This window comes from Adiantum capillus-veneris, chromosome 17 (genome assembly GCF_014529385.1).
Source record: "Adiantum capillus-veneris isolate H3 chromosome 17, ASM1452938v2, whole genome shotgun sequence".
In the NCBI taxonomy this organism is placed as follows: Eukaryota; Viridiplantae; Streptophyta; class Polypodiopsida; order Polypodiales; family Pteridaceae; genus Adiantum; species Adiantum capillus-veneris.
This window is the reverse complement of record NC_140947.1, coordinates 48,759,549-48,779,226: the sequence shown is the minus strand read 5'-3', so window position 1 is coordinate 48,779,226 and position 19,678 is coordinate 48,759,549. Positions and strand designations below refer to the sequence as shown.

General features: G+C 45.2%; 1 pseudogene; it reads left to right on the top strand.

The window, feature by feature from the left end:
- Positions 1-12,965: 12,965 nt before the first annotated feature.
- On the top strand, positions 12,966-16,744 carry LOC147437211 (uncharacterized; annotated as a pseudogene).
- Positions 16,745-19,678: the final 2,934 nt, after the last annotated feature.

The window sequence follows — 19,678 nt, the reverse complement described above, 5'->3', positions numbered from 1 at the left end:
TGATCAGCCCGGATTGACGAATGTATGCATAGATCATCCATGTATACTTCCAAGAATTTACGAAGATACTCTTTGAAAGCATGGCTCATCAATCTCTGAAATGTGGTTGGAGCTTTAGTTAACCCAAACAATATAACCCGATAGGTAAATATACCCCATTCTGTTGCAAAAGCAGTTTTATGTTGATCTTTTGGGTCAACCAAAAGCTGATTATATCCCAAAAATCCATCTAAGAAGCTGTAAGCTTCTTTTCCTGCCACTCGTTCTAAAACATGCTCAGTTATCGGAAGAGGAAAGTTATCTCTAATGGTAGTTGTATTCACTTTTTTGAGATTAACACACACTCGTAATTTCCCATTCTTCTTAGGTACTACCACAATTGGAGACACCCAATCTATGTGTTAAATTTTGTAAATGAATTCGGCTTCCTTCAGTTTTTCAATCTCTTCTTTGATCTTTCTGGAAAATGTTTCATTATAAGTGTATGGTCTCTGTCTACTTGGTTTCGCAGGGGTATAGTATGTTGACAGATTTCTGGATCAACACCCTTGAGATCCTTGTAAGACCAAGCAAAGATATCCCGGTATTCCTTTAACAAGCTCAACAAAAACTTTTCTTCTTCTTCTGTTAGGTCATTTGCAATGTAAATCGGTCTAGGCTCTTCTCCTGGTTCAGCCAAGTCTACCCTTTTAGCGTTTTCAGGTCCTTCGTAAGACTCGCCTTGTTTCCGTGGTTCCCTAACAAGTTGTTCGATTATGATTTTCCGATCTTGGAGAGTATACTTTTTGTAATGGGATGGAACATGCGTTACATCCTTACCATCCTCTTTCGTGGTTTCCATTTCGGTGGTGTATATCTCCTTTAGATCTTTTTTCAACTCTTGATATTTCTTTTTCCGCTCGACTTTGGTCATGAGTGGTTTTTTATTCTGATGTTCTTTGTGAGTACCCTTCCTTGATTTTCTCGATGTCTGAGACATTTTTGAGTTTATGTTTGAAGAATATTTGCCAGTTATTTTATCCTTGACACAATTATTAGCATCTATCTACATCAGGAATTGTGTTTTACTAGAGAATGATGGCATAGGTTGTGTTTTCATGATTTTGGTGTCTCTCTTTCTTCTATACCATTTTTTTCTTCTCGATTTCTGGTTTGGAAAGTCAAAAAACTTTTCCTCCCCTCCCTTTAAGAGTAACTGAGCTCTCGTATGCTCTTTTTCTGACCCCGAATCTTCTGAGGTAGCTGAGTGTTCATCTAACTCATCAGCTGCATCGTAATAGGGGTCTAAAAAGACTTGTTGAGATTTCATCAAGTCCTTTGTTTCCTTGTCTTTGTTTTCAATGTTAAGGACTGACATCATTTGGATGGGAATTATGTCGTAGCCATCCTCATTGCAAAATTGAGTAGGCATAGACATATTCACACATACATCCATTGTCGCTAAAATTTGAGTCCACTCGAATGGTTCGAATAAATGCTCTAGAAAGGGTTCAGGTATGTAGGCTTCGTCTGTACAGTCCCTTTCTAGGATACATTCCTCTCGTCTTAAGCTTCCATTTTCTGAAGCTCCGCACATCCAAATAGGAGTGTCTTTGTTTAACCAAGATGGGAGTTTAGTTTCAAGCGAAGAGACTGAATCAAACTCTTGGATGGGTGTTTTCAAGACATCTCTATAGGTGATCTTTTAGATTGACTCTTGTTATAGATCCCACCTGCTTCAAGTACAAATAGTCGTTTCCCCAATCTTGGATAAGCTGTACTTGTCACATGAAAGGTCTTCCCAATATGATTTCATAGTTGATGTTTTTCCCAAAGTCTACTATGGCAAAAGTGTGTTGATATTTAATTCCACAGGAGTTGACTACCAATTTTTCAAGTAGCCCTAGTGGTCTCTCAATGTGTCTGTCAGCCAAGTGCAATTTCATTCGCGTTTGTCTAATGGTTGGCTGCCCGGGGAGGTCACCTAATAGAAATGTAACCTATCATGTGAGTTCTAAAAACTTACAGAAATATATATACAAAAGAGAATTATTTTTTCAAACTTGGAAAAAAGTTAACGATTTTAAAAGAAAAGGGTGTATTATATTCCTTAAAAAATTCATAGATAAGGGGTTTTACAAACATGTCTTGAACGCACGTGATATGGTAGTTTTACACACAGTGAACACCCCGAGGTTGGCTGTCCCCAAGATTCCCATACTGCTTTAGTGGCTATTGTTACGGCATTAGTCGCACATGCGGTCCTGCGGTCCTCTGGACATTGCGGATCAGGAGTTATGCGGTATGCGATAGCCGTGGCGGCAGTTCTTCACATGATATCATGGGACAAGGGGAGTGTGTGCACCGTTCCCGATCTGCGTTGGAGTAGCGGTTGTATATGGGAGGCAATAGCCATTACATCTGGCGACCACGATGTGTGATGGATGACCTGCGATGAATATGCATGCGCACTAGGTTGTAGGGTCCGCCTGACCCTGTGGTTCCAATCATAGGAAGACGTCGGAGGAGAGGCGGTTTGGATGAATTTGTTTTCTCTTCATCGCGGGTTGAGGAATTTGTATCTCCATCACCAAGCCCGGCGAGCGAGCGAGCGAGGCGTACTCCACGCAGTCAGTCATGTCCTCCTGTTGTACGTTCACCCTCACCCACACAGGTTGCTCCACCACCGTCTTCGGTAAGCAGTCTGGGGGTGTCTCCACCACTGTCCCCACCTCCTAGTGCTCGTTAGCTTTTTCCAGGAGGAGGTACAGTTGGGCAAGGGGTGATGGATTATCCTCAGATTAAGTATAGTCGGTTTCGAGGTCTTTCGAAAGAAGACCCTGATGCACATTTGCGCCAATTCAATAAAGCTTATGGATTGAATCATCCTGGGGTGGTGATTCCTCTCCATCAACAATCAGTGTTTGAATCTACACTCTCGGGGAAAGCTACGAAATGGTTGTCCGAATACCCTGATGATCATTTTTAGACGTATGTCAACGGATCCAAAGCGTTTCTACGAAGGTTTAGAATGGAAAAGACAGTCCCTCAACATTTGGAAAAGCTCCGAACGTTGTGGCAGAAGTCATTGCCAGTGGAGGATTACGCTGCAAAATTTCGGATGCTTTTGTAGAGGGTACCTCAGGCACAAAGGCCGACAGCTGAAGTGTTGAATGATTATTTTTTGCGGGGGCTCAACAAGGATCTCAGAACTGCTATGGCAACAGTGGATAAGGTAACTACTCCACTGGATAATGTAATTGCTAGGGCTGTAGTAGCAGGAGAAGCTTTAGAGGATACAGAATCTCCAAAGAAATCAAAGAAAAAATATAGGAAGAAATCTCATCGGAAGTCGCCAGACAGTGGCAGTGATAGTTCGGAGTCGGAGTCCGCAGTATCAGATTCTTCAGACTCAGGAAACAGCGATTCGGGAAAAGAATCGGAAGAGACACCTCGAAAAAAATCCCAGCGTCACGGGAAAGGCGTTGCATCCGGATCGTCGGAATTGGTTGCGGTGGCTAAAAGTCTGAAGGAACTATGGTGTACCCAGTGTCGGAATCCGGGCCATGCTGCTCAGGAGTGTGCAATGAATCAGAAGTGGTGTGCGATTTGCACGACCAATACTCATAATACAGTGGAATGTTATTTCAATGGCTAGGGTCGTCGAAGTCGAGGAGACTCTTCTACCTGGCAACAACCACAAATAGGACAGGGACAAGAGCTTGCTGTGGCGATGGCTCATGCTCATACATCAGAGACGCCTTTGCAAGGTCAAGCAGGAGGACATGGTCAAGGGGGAGGACGAGGTCGTGGAAGAGGTGGCCGAGATCCTAATCGCCCCAAGACATGTCTTTTCTGTTTGGGGGATGGGCACTGGCGATCCGAGTGTACTGAAGCTATGGAATATGATCGGAAGAAGCAGGAACGCGCTGCAGGGAAACAACCTAGTGTGGCTATGGTTCAGATTGAAGGATTGGAGGAGTCTAATCCAGTGGTTTCATTAATCACGCGATCGGGTAAAAATGTGGTTCCAACACCCGATGTAAAGATTCCGGATTGGACGGCTCAGGAAGAAGTGCGGAAAAAGACTGTGTCCTGGTTGCCACAATCCGCACCACCAGTGAAGTCATCAGGACCATCGACTGTGGGCCTAGAAATAAAGGAAGGAAAAGCTGGAAATAAGGATGATATTAGAGAAGAGGAGGATTGGAATTCAGTTTGGAAAGAGGTCCTCACGTCGCCGATACAAGTACCTCTGGGTTCATTGCTGAAATCGGTCCCGAATTTTCATAATACATTGCTGCAACAAACGTCCACAGAGCTGAGGGAAGTCGCCATCGGGAAAGTTGGAAGCGAGGAGGATGATTCAGTCCCATTGTCGACAAATAGGATCACGAATACCCGCATTCCGAAGCTTTCAATTAGATACGATGGAACATACATTGACAAGGTACTATTGGATGGAGGAGCGGGAGTAAACATTATTACTCAAGCAGCTTGTGAGCGTTTTGGCCTCAGTGATTGGGAGCCTGCACCCTTTGTAGTCCGCATGGCAGATCAAAGAAGAGTGCAACAAGTGGGGTTACTTCGGGGCATTGTCTTGGATGTGGCGGGCTTATCTTTTGCTGTCTCCTTAGTAGTCTTGAATATTGAGGATCATAATCAGGATTATCACATTATCTTGGGGAGACCCTGGTTACGACAAGCGAGGGTAAAGCATAATTGGGAAGCAAATATGCTTACAATAAAGAAGGGTAGAAGGAAAGTGCGGGTGATGTTGGGAACATGCAGACAACCAGTTCAAGCAGCATGGCCGGTGATAGCAGAAACAATAAATATGGTGGAAGGATTAGAAGAGGATGAAGAGGAGCAATTTCTGAAAGCTAATTCAGATTTGGTCTCTTTATATCTTGCGGATATTTCTCTGGTTCCAAAAGGGAACTCGGTGGGGGTTTCAGGAACTCTAGCAGGATTAGGGGAGCAACAACAGGTGTTTCCAAGTTTTGAATCATTGGCGGACGTTATTCAGTAAGAACATGCCGTTGAGGCGCAGATGGAGAAAATTACAAGGGTTAAAGAAGATGAATTAGAGAAGGTCTTTCTTGGGGAGCAAGCGGAGTCGCAGCCCATATACATTAATAAGCAGCTTGAGGCAAGTTTTAGAGATGATTTGATCAAGTTACTGACAGAATTTAAGGATGTTTTCACATGGAAATATGCAGATATGCAGCGATTGGATCCTAAGTTTTATCAGCATACGATAAATCTGAAACCGGATGCGGTGCCCGTGAAGCAGCACTCATATAGGATGAATCCGAATGTGGCAAAGCAAGTTAAGATGGAAATTGATTGTCTTTTGGAAGTGGGTTTTATTACCCTTTTCAGTGTAAGACACTTGCAGACAATATTGCAAGAACAAGCATGCCACTTGGCGCTGACTTGGCTCGTATAAAAATAAAGCAAACGTGGAAGCTGCTATTTCTGCCGATCGAAAGCAAACGCATCCTGAAAACGCGTAGCCAACAGGGCAATAAAAGGATAGCAGGACGCAGCAAACGGCAATCGTGAGTAGAAAACCAGAAAAGAGAGCAAGGAGCAAACGGCAATCGCGAGCAGCAAGCAACAAAAACAGTAAGCAGCTGGACCAAGTAAGTCTCTGCAATGTTTGTGTGTGTGTGTGTGTGTGTGTGTGTGTGTGAGAGAGAGAGAGAGAGAGAGAGAGAGAGAGAGAGAGAGAGAGAGAGAGAGAGAGAGAGAGAGAGAGAGAGAGAGAGAGAGAGAGAGACAACAATTAGGATATGTATGTGATGGGAAACGCCGGTATGGTTTATGCGCTGAGCCGAAACGGCTTAAGGCGGCCCCTCCGGGAGTGGTCACCATGAGGATCCAGTCAAGCAAGAGTGTGCAGGTCCTGTTATGGACGCACAAGTGTGGGCCTGAGGATCGCACGGATGGCCGAGGTGAGGTACCCATTGGTGGGAGATGCGCTAAGCCGAGCTAGGGCCAGCAAGCCGAGTGTTGATTTATGTGTGTGTGTGTGTGTGTGTGTGTGTGTGTGTGAGAGAGAGAGAGAGAGAGAGAGAGAGAGAGAGAGAGAGAGAGAGAGAGAGAGAGAGAGAGAGAGAGAGAGAGAGAGAGAGAGAGAGAGAGAGCAGCAAGCATGATATGTATGTGATGGGAAACACAAGTATGGTTTTTGCGCTGAGCCGAAACGGCTTAAGGCGGCCCCTCCGAGAGTGGTCACCATGAGGATCCAATTGAGCAAGAGCGTGCAGGTCCTATTATGGACACACAAGTGTGGGGCTGAGGATCGCACAGATGGCCAATTCTCGGCCATGGTATCCTCGACGAGGTACCCATTGGTGGGAGATGCGCTAAGCCGAGCTAGGGGCAGCATGAGCTTCCGGGCCGGTTTCAACGCCAGATACGATGCAATCAGATGGCTGGATGCTCCTTTGCTCGAGGGGTCCTGTGATACATCGAACAACCTCCCCGTTGGTCCAGATGGCATGGACATGTGATATTTGGGGTAAAGAGCCGGGCGATATGCAGGGGTATGACAAAGTGTGGGCCGAGTGTGTTCGAAAATGTCAGTACTTGCGGGTTTTGGGAGTTCAAAGTATGCCAGGCATAAAAATGAACCTAACCAAGAAGGTATGCGGCTGAACGGAAGGGTTGTTGGAGATACCGTGTGGGGTGCTACCCTTACACCATGCAACAAGTCCAATCTCCTTGGAGAAGGAAATAACCTCCGTAACTGTTGCGGAGTTGGGTATTCCTGAAGTGAATATTGAACCAGAAGTATGGCGAGGAAGGATGATCGAAAGCGGACTTTGGGTAAGGCAGCCTGGTCCTGGCCGAAACAGTGAGGCCATGAAGGTTCTTGATGAGGAACTTATGATATGCTCGACGAGCCAGGGGCTTGAAGTGAAGCAGGAATCGTACAACCGGGAAATAAAGTCGTTGGGGCTGTGGGATACAGGACAACCGAGGCATGTTGCTGGAAGCGCGGGCGACGAGAGTATTTCTAGATGGCAGATGCATGGTGTTAGTACTACGAAAACTCTAGAGACAACGTAGTTTGAGTCCTCTTGTGGTTTATGCGTTGAGTCCAAACGGCTTAAGGCGGCCCCTCCGGGAGTGGCCACCATCAGGATCTAGTTGAGCAAGGGCGTGCAGGTCCTGTTATGGACGCACAAGTGTGGGCCTGAGGATGGCACAGATGGCCAGTTCTCGGCCATGTTATCCTCGACGAGGCACCCATTGGTGGGAGATACGCTAGGCCAAGCTAGGGGCAGCATGAGCTTCTGGGCCGGGTTCGACGCCAGATACGATGCAATCAGAGGGATGGATGTTTCTTTGCTCGAGGCGTCCTGTGATACAGCGAACGACCTCCCCGATGGTCCAGACAACATGGACATGTGATATTTGGGGTAAAGAGCCGGGCGATACGCAGGGGTATGACAAAGTGTGGGCCGACTGTGTTCGAAAATGTTAGTAATTGCGGGTTTTGGGAGTGCAAAGTATGCTAGGCATAACATGTACCTAACCGAGAAGGTATGCAACTGAATGGGATGCTTGAGAGGACCCGAGACAGTCACGCACTAAAAGTTCATGTAGGTCAGAGAGATTTTAGCTGGACGTTGAGGGTAGATGGTCGATGGACTCCCCCTAGAGGAAAACATATTGGACGAACAAGGGATGAACATAATGGATTCGAATCAATGGGTCACTACAATTATAAGGCGGTTCACGGAAGATTCATGGGAGTGCAATCCATTGTGTGCCTAGTGGGACGATGACTGGATAATGATGTGGATTATTATTTCCCACAAAGGCCTCTCATCGGCTCGTAGCCCTCGAGGCCTCAAGACACAATGTCGTGTTCGCATCAATGGTTCGGGAGGTAGTGGAGGGTCCCGAAGTGTTCGCCGATAAAGGGGACCTGTAACAAAAAACCTCAATGTCCTCATCGAGTGCACCTGCCTTATCCCAAAAACAATACACCTCATCCTAAAACACTGTCGTACTGTGTCCATTGCCACACACATGCACATATGCATAGTCATATGTTGCTATAAAACCAGTCCATGCAACCAGCCAGATGAAGTTGCTCGACTACCATTTCCGCATCCTTAAGGTATACGTCGCCTCGCTGCCTTGCATGCTAAGATTTCTTCTTAGCCCACATCTTTTAACCACCATAAGCACGAGCATTATCACTCGCTAGATAATTCATTCGTCACATTCAGCTTCGCATTCCATGGCGATGAACCCAGCCCAAGCCACTCGCCAAATGAAATAACTCGAACAAAACGCAAGCTAGCACTCACCAAAACCTGCATTCTCACAATATGGTTCATGCAGAAACCATCGGAAACTGTGCCACCCTTTTCATTACATCGTCTGGTCATAGTGATCTGGTCTCTGGCTATTCTCATGTGCACTCATGTTTTGCTCCCGCTCAGTGAAGAGCCCTCTTCAACGAGGGGAACCCATCGACCAACTACCCTAACGCTATCCACTTTATTTTATAGAAAACTAATGCAACACACATAAATATACAAACTCCAAATGATAGAAAGGTATCCCTCCAACACTGGAGGAGAAGCATTGGTGTCCCTCCAACACTGGAGGTGAAAGAAGGTGACCGGGGAATAGCACATTCCCTATGGTTTATAAAACTTGGGTGAGGATGGTGCCACCTCCCCACCATACTTGCGTATGGTTTTTTCTTTTTTTTAACGAGCACTGGCATGCGAGCACGTACTACATTTCTTGCATCATTGAAAAAACATACCACACCTAAGAATATCTATTTGATAGAATGTTTCATATTGTACTTAATGATTTCAGATCCCAAGGATCGTGATGGACAAACTCACTCAGAAAAGAAAGAGGCAAGTAGCAAAACAACGAACAAGAACAAAGCGGAAAGAGAGATTGGCTGCAGCTGCAAGTTTGTGGATTGGAATCGACATTCTTTCACGACGTTGGCAAGATCTGTGCATCTCTATATCCAAAAACTTTACAATTTGCGCCGGTTGCGGAACTTCCACATTCTCAAAATCTCGCCTCGGGCAGAAAATACTAGACAATGCCCGTGTTAGTCTAGCTAGCATGACATTCCTGAACGCTGCTGAGAAGGAAGAAGTATCAATACATTGGTCATGTTGCTCCAGCTGCGACAGATGTGTCAGGGCCAAAAGCATGGTCGTACTACTACCAGACTATGTCCGGCGTATCCTGGAATCCAACCAGCTTCACACGCAGCTCCTCAGTATAATTGACATTTCTTTAAATGTCATAAGCTCTGCGAACGCTGTAGCATACGGCATACTTGAAAAAAGATCCTTGCTTGATGACCCTCTGATCTGTTGGACAAAAGCAGCAAATATGCAGCAGCTGTCAAAGCAGCTCGCGTCCTCGCGCTTATCAGACATTTTGGCCTACAACTTACTCCATAATCCAGTTATCAAGATGTATAAGACTGTGGCAGAGCAACCTCACAAAGAAACCACTTTGTGTGTGCTGACACCGGATGTTGTTACATCAATCATAACAAGCCACTCAGAAACGGAGCCTTTTTCATTGATGGAGGAAGCAGAAGCGCAATGTGAGATGAGCATTCTTGAAAACACGTACGCCACCTCAAGAAGAAGGGCCTATACCAGAACGGACTCTCACGACTTTGGCTCAGTAAAGCTCCGTGAGGGTTCAGGCCTCATTGAGCGTATGACTATCTTCAGGTACAATGGGATGCCTGCTAGGCACTCAGAGGCCAAAGACGTGACAATATAAAAAGCTGTGTTCCCTTTTTTATTCCCATTCGGGCACCGAAACTATGAATGGGACACCAGATTCAGTGACTATATCAGGATGAGGATCAGCATGTTGTTCTCCGTGTATACCTTGTACAAGCCATACCTACTCATCATGTACCAACTCAAGAGAGCAATCATGATTTCCAATTCTACAAACACGACAATGTTACAGCACAAGAATGCATCCAACCAAGATGCTGTAAGAAACATTATAAGATACAAGCTTCCGTCAACAATGCCTAGCACTCCATCATGGCATCGAAAGAACCTCAAAGATCTTATCGCAATGGTCGACTTCTGGGGCCTACCCGATCTGTTCCTCACATTTACAGCAGATGAAGTCACAGAAAGAAGGTGGAACGAAATTACAGTAATCGAAAATATCGTCCATTCATTCAATGGAAGCTACACATGGAAAGATTGTCTTGGCGAGTGTGCCGTGTTGTTCCACGAGCGTCTGCACGCCTTCTTGAACAACCACATTTTTGGGGGGAGCAAAGTCCTGGGCGAAATAGATCATCATCTTTTAAGGTACGAGATACAAAACCGAGGATCGCTGCATGCTCATCTGATTTTGTGGGTTTTTTGTGGTGACATTGAGTCGGTAGCAGATGAAATAGCGGCATACATACCTAACCCACAACAGCCTCCTTTGAATTTCTCAAACCGTTTACATCACCTCGTCACAAGAAAACAAATTCACAAATGCAAGTCCACCTGCAAGGTAATGGGCCAACACTCTGCATGCAAATACGGCTTCCCATTCAGTCCTCAACTATCAACCAAACCCATAATGGACCCACAAACATCAAGGTGGTTGTACTATCGGCTCGGACATGAACACCGTAACGTAGTTCCCTACCACCCGACAATCTTGTTGTTGTGGGGAGCGCACATGAATATTCAACGTGTGACCAACTCATCTATATCTCATTACCTGCTAAAGTACGCAATGAAGACAGAGCCAATGGGTCCACTCAACCTTTCAGAGGACAACGTAGCAAGGCTCGGCCTCAATGAATTAGACAAGGTCAAGCTCTGCGTGATTGCAACATCGATAATGTCCAAGCCGATTTCAGCAACAGAGGCTGCACTAAATTGCCTGCAAATTCCGATCATCACAAGAAGCGAAGCCGTGGAATATATCGACTCATCGCCACCTTCACTAAGACAAAGATTGTTATCGCAGAGCCAAACGATGGTTATGCACCCAGTTGACTTGTACTGTGCAAGGCACCTATAGCTAGAGCATTACACGTTCTGCATGTACCACAAACAGTTCAAGATCGAGAACAACAGTACCACAGGATCTCAGAAGAGCCAGATGTACGATGCCTACAACAACTTGGTACTAGAAAATCACCGGCTCGTACGATTCACTGAATACCACCCTGGCCACCAACTAGAGGGCTTCTTCTACAACATATTGCTACAGAAAGCAACATTTAGAACCGAGTCCGATCTGATCTCGCGACAAAACCCAATGTCTTGTTACTTTATAGAGTGCAAAATCCGACAGTTAATAAGAGACGAGGAGGACCTCGAGATGTACATCAACGAGTACACACAACGAAACATGCTTTTAAACGAGAACACGGGCCACATAGTGAACCTGATCCACCAGAAGCTCTTCCTGAACTGCGAGAATCCGATTCATTCAAGCCGTGCGGAGATAAATGATCCCAAGGAAACTAGTAGGCATAACATGCTGCAGCTACTAAAGGAGTTCGCCGATGTCCAGAACACAGCACTCACTCCTGAACAACACAAGATTTTTGAAGACACATCCACCAAAACATCCGGCCTCCACATTATCACGGGCGTCCCAGGATCCGAAAAGTCATTCCTCATCAAATACATGACGACCAGGTTTGTACAACAAAAAGGGACAGTCATACTGACAGCGTCAACTGGCGCAGCTGCATCTCGGCTAAGTAGTGTCGCAAAAACAGTGCACTATCAATTCAAGATAACGGCGGGCTCGAATAAACACTACCCAACATCAATAAATCCAGGGGACGAGAGATTCACATCCATCAAAGAGGCTAATGTTATCATAATGGACGAGATATCAATGCTCACAAGCACAACATTCAACATGGTCGTTCGCCAACTTGTTAATGTCACAAACGTATCAATTCATGATCCATTATGCAGTAAATTGGTGCTTCTCTTTGGAGACTTCGCACAGCTACCGCCCGTCTGTACGCACCCTGGACCTTTCTGCCATGTATGTACAATTACACAATTGGCACACTTCAAGCATGGCATAGTCCACAAGATGACATTCTCAGTTCAACACACAGCGGACCCAATATTCCTCAATTTTTTGCATACAATTAGACAAAGAAAGCCAACCGAAGAGGAGATAACAAGCACGCTTTCAGAGTGCATCATAAATGAACAAGAACTATTGGAAACAATGGATGAAGACACCACAATCATTTGCACACATCGCGACGACGCTCGGAGATACAATGACATCATATTGAAAAGGAGTTTTACAAACGAGCAAATAGTCCGAATATTGTTAAAAACAAATGCGGGCAACGAGCCACTCTTAGAAAGATGGGTCAACGACACCTCTTTCAATGAAATACACAATGTCGCTGTTGGTGCAAAGTGTATGATCACCTCAAATCTAGACTTGGAAATTGGCGCTGCAAATGGTGCCACATGCAAGGTCAAGGATATATCCATGATTGCACCGGTCTAGTGGACGCGATCACTGTGCTCATAGACAACACAAATACCAGAATCACCATTCGGCATACAAAACACTCCACCAGGGCATTCAACTTCAAATATTACCACAAATATACATTCCCTTTGATACTAGCATATGCAATAACAGGTCACAAATTGCAGGGTGCAACAATAGCTGAAAAGGCCATACTCAACATCAAACAGGTTTTCGCGCTAGGCCTTGCGTATGTCATGTTCTCCCGAGTCACCGAAAGAAGGCACATAAGGATCCTAGAGCTTCCTACACCAGACATGTTTGACCCTATGCGAGATTTGCTTTCAGATACTTGAATATGTACATTCACATAAAATTGTATAACTCCATTTCACATAAAGTTTTTCCTTGCTTGCAAATCGTTTGATGCAATTCTTAATATCGGGTCTTGTCATACAGGTTTTTAAGAAAATGACTACAACATGGCAGCCAACAAGGTCTGTACATTCCAAAATCTATGTTTCTTAAAGATCAACATTACACTTGAATGCATAGAAAACTCTTCTCACAAAATGCTTATTCTTTGTCCTCACTTGCAGCTATTTGATCTGTTCAAAAGTAACGCAACAAGCACTTCATCTGCAACAAACAATGACGGTTCATCAGCCTATCCTACCTCCGGCCAAATGAGAATGGCAAATTTAGTAGGGGAGCATCCACATTCATACATAAAACCACGACCACACTAATCACACGTCCGCAGCTGCATCAACTCAATGAAGCAGATACTGAAGCAAAACAGTGACAAACAGGTCAGGTTCGCAACCGGACTGCAGAAAGAAATACTCAACAATACGACGAAACAACGGGAAGACTACTTGACGGAGAGGCTCTGCAATTGCTACATATGAAGACAAAAGGCATTTCATTGTTTGCCATCGAGATGCTGCACTTTGGCTTCAACATAGAGCTCGACAAACTCCTTGACCTTGACAGGAAAAACGGTGACATGATATTAAACAAAATTAGGGTCGAGATGGGACTCGAAGAAAATGAGCCAATATTGACAGACGAGCATTTCACTTAGCACTTCGATCAAGAGTTGTTCAACAAATGCTTCGGAGAAACAACAGACCCGTTCAGAAAAAGAAACAAAACAACAGGTAAACATTGCATCCATTTCTTACGTATATGACTTGCTTACATCTATTTGCAATTCTAAACCAGAATACAACTAACACTTACTTATGCAGTGCAGGGATACATCGCAGACATAAAGCTCGAAATGGAGGACAGTACTCAGGCAACTCAGACACAGGAGGAGACATCACCGGAGATGCCGGCATCAAAGAGGCAACAACAGACAAGGAAATCAACTGCATAGTCTACTCGATAACCTGCACAAAAAATGGTAGGAAATACATAGGCGTGACAAAGAACTATGACGCAAGGAGAAAGGCACACACGAGAAAACCACCGAAAAAAATGAGGAAAGACTTTGCAGCATACCAGCCGTTCATTGATAATTTTAGGTTCGATGTTTTGCATGCGACAAATAGCAAAAGTGTAGCTCTTGCATTGGAAAAAAAGGAGATCATAGCCCAGCAAGCAACTTCAACAGAGGGATATAATAATTTGATAGGCCATCCTCCTAATTGTCCAAAATACTATTTTCTAAAGTATCACAAAAAAATATAGTACGTCATGTATATTCTCTTCTGTCTTATTTCATTGCAGCGCAAGATTTCATTTCGGTAGTTTCGAGAGCATGTCTGTTATTTGATTTCACATTACTCTCTCTCTATCAATTGGTTGCATTTCCAATCAATAAAATGTTATTTTAAATGCCCGCTTCTGATTACTGAGGTTCATAATCTCTCTGCTTGCACATTACTCTCTCTCTCTCTCTCTATTTTTTTCAATTTCTTGGATTAGTTCTCTGTCGATGGTTTTATGTGGTAAGTTATATCAAAGGGCTATACTAGTTACCCCTATTGATAATCCAGAGTGGATTTCTTCAATTGTGGTTGTACCAAAGAAAAACAAGAAAATTCGAATTTGTGTGGATTACCGAAAATTAAATGCGGCTACTGTTCCAGATCCTTTTCCTCTTCCATTCTTGGATTCCATTTTGGATGATGTAGTAGGACATGAGATGTATACTTTTCTGGATGGGTTTAGTGGATATAACCAAATACGAATGGCATTACGGGATCAACCAAAAATAGCTTTTATTACCGCTTGGGGTGGGTTTGCCTGCACAGTGATGTGGTTCGGATTGCGGAATGTGCCTTCAACTTTTCAAAGGGATATGTTCCAAATTTTTGGTCCGTATTTGACGGATTTTATGAGAATTTTTCTGGATGATCTCACTGTTTCTGGAGCGCAATTGGAGCATTTGAAGCAATTACGGTTATGCTTTATGAAATGTAGAGAGGTAAAATTCAGTTTGAATCATTTAAAGTGTGCATTTGCTGCTCGCAGTGACATGCTATTGGGACATATAATTTCTGAAGATGGTATTTCCGGGGATCCGGATAAAATAGCCGCAATTATGGAAGCACCTCCACCGCGGAACTACAAACAATGTCAGATTTTCCTGGGTCAAGCCCGTTGGCATGGGAGGCATTTGCGGTTTGTCGCGCATTTGGTAATCCCGATTACTCAGGCAGCGCATGCTATAGATTTTGAATGGACACAGGAATGTGACTTGGCTTTTCGACAGTTAAAACTTCAGCTATCCAAAGCTCCGATTATGCTTGCTCCGAATTGGGGTCAGGATTTTCATGTGTTTGTGGATGCTTCGGATCGAGCTATTGGAAGTGTGCTGATGCAGGAACAAAGTCAAGGATGGTTCCGACCTATTTATTATGCCAGCAGACGATTATCATTGGCAGAAAGAAATTATTCAGTAACCGAAAGGGAATGTTTAGGGATGATTTATTCAGTGAAGAAATTTCGACACTATCTGTTGGGCCGATGTTTTTTCTTCCATGTGGAGCATTCGGCTCTTTTATACCTGGTACGGCAACAGAATTTGATGGGAAGATTGGCCAGATGGGTGCTTTTGCTGAAGAAATTTGACTTTGAGGTCATACATCGTCCAGGGACTCAGCATGCGGTGTCTGACTACCTATCCAAGTTAGATTCCGATGAGCCGCCGAGGGGTGTAGCTGATGAATTTTTGGATGCATCTCTGTTTCTAACGGGTGTAGTTGTAGAGGATACATCAATTCTGCAACATGCAAGGGTTATCCCTAGCATCCCATGGACATGGTATGAGGAGATGTTTCATTTTCTCGACAGCGTCAAAATGCCTTCCTTCTTGTCCAGCCATAAGAGGAAACGTATGGCTATTAGAAGTAGGAATTTTGAGATTATAATGGGGAAGCTCTATTATCGTACGGTGGCGGATGTATTACTCAGATGTGTGCTACCACAGGAGTAGGAAGCAGTTTTGGAGGAAGTTCATACCTGTATTGCGGGAGGTCACTTTGCAGCATTAATCACAGCTCGAAAGGTTCTCCAATCCGGATTATGGTGGCCTACATTGTTTCAAGATGCGAGAAATTACGTGCAGCAGTGTGATGTGTGTCAGCGGTTGGGGAAACCTACTAAAATGTCTAGAATGCCTTTTCAGCCGGTTTTGCCCTTGGAGCCTTTTCGAAAGTGGGGTTTGGATTTTGTTGGACCTTTTAAACCAGTTGCAGCTCACACGGGTAATAAGTACATTTTGACAGCCACTGATTACACTACCAAAAGGGTGGAGGCATGGCCTTTGAGAGATAATACTGCAGTTTCTGTGGTTGGATGCTTATATAAGGATATCTTTTTCAGATATGGCTGCCCTATTAAGCTGGTTAGTGACAGGGGAAGTCATTTTTTGAATAAGGTGATGGAGAGAATGCTACGGTTTTATTTTGTATTGCATAGGAAATCTTCTCCATATTATCCTCAGGCGAATGGGCAAGCAGAATCAACTAATAAGCAATTGATTCGGATATTAACAAAGTTAGTGAATATGCATCGAACAGATTGGGATGTGAAACTTCCTTCCGCCTTATGGGCCTATCGGACAGCTTATAAAGTGGCAACAGGATTGACTCCTTTTAAGTTGGCATTTGGCATGCAGGCAATCATGATTTCGAGTTTGCGGATGCTCATTGCGGATCGGCTTCTTCCAGAAGATTCTATTATTTATCGCTTGGATGTTTTGCAGGAACTAGATGAAGAGCGGTTGTATAGCTTTGCGATGCTGTAGGATCTGCAGTCTAGGAGGAAAAAATGGCTAGATCGCCCGAAAGCACGACAATTTGTTCGAGGACAGCTGGTCCTTGTCTTTAATTCCCGCCTTGGGAAGATGCCTGGGAAGCTTAAATTACGGTGGTTAGGACCATTCTGGATTTTTCAAGCATGCGGGTCCATCTCTTTTTATTTGGCGGATTTACAGGGGGAGGTAATTTCTGTACCGGTCAATGGTTTCAGACTGCGCCATTACATTTCACCTACCCCAATTCAGTGCCCCTTTGCTGTGGTACAAGAGCCGAAAGCCTCCCTAATAATGATTGGTTATTCTTTTACATGCAATCTTGGAAAGCAGGAAAGGAGCTATGATGGGTGCGACACCGTGGCTCGCCCTATTTTGGGAACTCACTGTGAGAGGGTTACTGCATGCAGACGATTATTTTTGTGCTTCTCTTGTTTTGTGTATCGCGCATCCTTAGCTCAATATTCTCTGCTCATGCATCTCATCGTCGCCATGGTGGCTTCTCTCCTGCAATGCATCCCCTTTACTCCATTGCAGCAATTAGCGCTTCGTCGAGTGGATGCCTGGCTACAGGATTTGTGGCTATGCGTGTTCGCCAACTTGGATTGGCAAGGGATTCCTGTTCACCCGCAGGCAGCAGGTTTGATTGAGCAACTGGCTGTGGGAGATATGGTGGAGCTCAATAATCAACAGATTCAGCTGACATCAGAAAGAATTGCCAGGTGTTGCTGTTTGCCCAATGATGGGGTGGTGCGAGCATCTCATGTGATTCCTGTTGCAGATGTCGAGCAGGAGTTTGGCTTGAAAGTGAAAGGTGAATATAAGCTTTCAGGGTTGTCAGATGTAGTGACCAAGGGTACGTATCGATGGTTTCTCGAGGCAATTTGGCTACAAGCCAAAACCTATACCATCTCGACCAGATCAAGGAATGTTTTGCATTCGTCAAACTTGGGGCCAATGGTTTGGGCAGCAGTTGTCAGAGAAAGACTACTGGCAGAATGCCAAAGAGTGATGGTGCAATTGGGGCGAAATACCCCAACCAATACAAAAGTCGGCGAGCTGCTCACACTGATTTTTCCCTTAAGGGAAGTTTTTCCTCTCGCCCTGCGTCCTCTATGCCATTTTGAAGATGATCGATTGGTGGTCCAAGGGACTGTTGCCCCTCTGTCGCAAACACAAAGTTTGGCAGTTCCTGCTGGGCGGGAAACACGGCAACAGAATGTTGTCATTGGGGATTTTTCGGGTCCATCGACGGCAGTGGTACCGTCTGGAGCCCAAGAGATGGCCACTGCAGGCCCAGAAACCCGCAAGCGTGGCCGAGAGGAACAACAGTTCTCTACACCACCTCTTGCGACTGCATCTCCTGTGCCAGAGGATTCTGCGGTGGCACGCTGGTGCCGCCGAATGCAGGAGAGAGTGGCAATTGCTACTCCGCCTAGGACGGGCTCTCCGAATGCGGATGTTCCCTTGCAACCGAAAACTTCTGGAACCAACAATGCGGCTGCCTCGATGGGAGGTACTCTTCCCGCAGCGCTACCCTGGGAGGCTACGACAGCAAACCCTGTTGACCAAATACAGGCGTGCGGCACTTTTTGAGCAAACTTGCGGAGTCTATTCGTGCGGCCTGGCCAACCCCCGCCACAGAGGGTAGAGTTAATGAGCTGGAAGCACAGGTAACGGCCTTGCAGACTCGCATTACCGAGTTGACCAATCAAAATGAAGATCTGACTGCAACAGCTCGCCAGCAGAATGCAGAAATACAAATGCTTCGGGGGGCTAATGCTGTGTTTGTGGCTTCTATTCAAGAGGAACTACTTCAATTGAGAACGTAGCATAGCCTTGCCTCATACTTAGCATCGCACCCTGGTGAAGTAATGATTAGTATGAATGATTTGGATGCGTTGGCAGGGGAGATGCAACAGGATCTTCGTGGCTTTTTGGACAATCAACTACATAGCTGGACCACATGCTTATCTGCTGAGGTGCGAGCACAGCCACCAACTCAGCAGGTTGTGGTGCAGCAACTTGAGTCATCCAACACTGACAGAGGTAAGAGTGTTGTTCCCGAAGGTTTTGATATTGCTGATTGGGCGCAAGCTACAGAGGATTGTGCTGAGGCCCAGACTCATGTATCTCGTTTGCAAAAAATGCTTCGTCGATTTCGTAAGGAGCGGCGCAGGGTGTGTTTTTGTGTAGAGACTTTGGCCCATTCTTTCTCCCTCAGTCTACCCCCATGCCCTCCATTTTGGTATGCTCTCAATAGATACCTCTCTCGCTATTATCCTCTACATACACCTCTTGCTCCTTTGCCGCCGGCACCGCAATCTATTTCTTTGCCAACACAGTTTATTCCTCGGGCTCCTTGGCCGGAACATATTGAGATAGATCCACATCTTTTGGATGAGGTCTATCGGGCACACACTGTAGATTTTAGAGGCTTTGGCTACATTGACATTTCCTCTTCACCAGAACAGGTTGAAGATCAGCAACCGGAACCTTCCAACTGGAGGGGCTGAGTGTGGGTTCGCGCAATCCACCGTGCGTGCCAGGTGTTATGGCATTAGTCGCACATGCGGTCCTTTGGTCGTGCGGAGGTCTGGACATTGCGAATCAGGAGCCATGTGGTATGCGGCAGCCGTGGCGGCAGTTCTTCACAGGATATCATGGGACAGGGGGAGTGTGTGCACCGTTCTCGATCTACGCTAGAGCAGCGGTTGTATATGGGGGGCAATAGCCATTACAACAATGGCTATGCCAGCTCCACTATCCAGTATTGCCATGGTTTCAATGTCATTATATTTCACTGGGAGGGTGGTGTTTCCTTCTTTCCCTTCATAATATTCTCCGACCTTGTTCATAGGAACTGATCGAATCTCTTTGTTTTCCATTTCATTTTTCAATTTTCCCAAATTCTTAGAGATTAACCCC